The 1,176-nt window shown below is 43.8% G+C and overlaps 1 pseudogene; it reads right to left on the reverse strand.

Annotated features, from left to right (window-relative positions):
* Positions 1-228: 228 nt before the first annotated feature.
* Positions 229-722, reverse strand: LOC141278662 (polyadenylate-binding protein 1 pseudogene; annotated as a pseudogene).
* Between the last annotated feature and the right edge of the window lie 454 nt (positions 723-1,176).

The raw sequence follows: 1,176 nt of genomic DNA on the forward strand, positions 1-1,176 counted from the left end.
TGTGGTGAAGCACAAGTATCTTTTCATGGTCCCTGATCAATTTTAAACAGTTGGAACCCCAGTGGCACTGTTAACTGCTTCCTGGGCAACCTCTTTAACGTGGTGGCTTGTAGTACAGTGACAGCTTCATCAACCTTAGCGCAGAGAGAGACTCTGGAGATTCAAGCATAGGAGGAAGTTCTGAATTATCAGCTTCCAACAACATCCCCGTGACTTTTACCAGCAAGACTAGGGTGCATGTCTTAAATAAGGAAAGATGAGTTCGCCCAAATTTGATTTTGCACTTGGGGAGGGGCAAATGCCAACATGGAAGCAGTCAAAGCCTCCTGACCTTGTACATGAACAAGCAGGCTGCCGCATAGTAACTTGTGGCTGTGCATAAAGATGGTGAGGACTGTAAACTCTCACAGCATATTTGTACTTTGGAAGAATACAGACAGCAGAAATAGCTACAGCAGCAGCTGCTGCAGTTGTGGACTCAACTGTGTGTCGATGTGTTAGCAACACTCTGTTGACGTGGCTTGTGGGACCATAATACTAAATGGGAGCAGCCAGACGGATAACACCGGACGTATTTTGGAATGGACGAGGTCTGGCACCCTGAGCAGTCTAGCAATGACTTGGTCTTAGTTGAGCAAACTGGCTAAGAGGATGTATGCAGCATGGTTCTAAGTCTGTGGGATAGCTGCCAGGAAGTAACCTGAAGGATGTATGTCCAGGTGTTATGATTGTTTGTGGCTGATGATTGTTTGATACTAGCTGCTATATCATCATCACCAGAGCCAGAAGTCTCCTGTATTCTTTTCATGTCAACTCATGACTTTTTAATACGCAGTGTGTTTCAGCCCATCATTATTTATTTTTTGATTTTCAAATTGTCCCACATTTGGCCCTTGGGTCCCTTCACACTTGTTTCTGCACTCTTTGGACATGGTGCAATAATGTTTGAATGCTTTCTTCCTCTCAGGCATAACAAGCTGTCCAGATTCATATTGCATTTTCCCTACTCCAGACTTGGAATCAAGTATTCTCCAAAAGACACTGGTACCTTTCCATGAGGATGGGTATCTTTGAAACCAAACTCTGGAGGACAAAGATGTTTGTCCTATACTCTATTACTCTATTACTCTATACTCTTACTGGAGTATCATTGCATCGAGACCTCTGCAGTAAACA

The sequence above is a fragment of the Tursiops truncatus genome, chromosome 5, assembly GCF_011762595.2.
Source record: "Tursiops truncatus isolate mTurTru1 chromosome 5, mTurTru1.mat.Y, whole genome shotgun sequence".
NCBI classification, from domain to species: Eukaryota; Metazoa; Chordata; class Mammalia; order Artiodactyla; family Delphinidae; genus Tursiops; species Tursiops truncatus.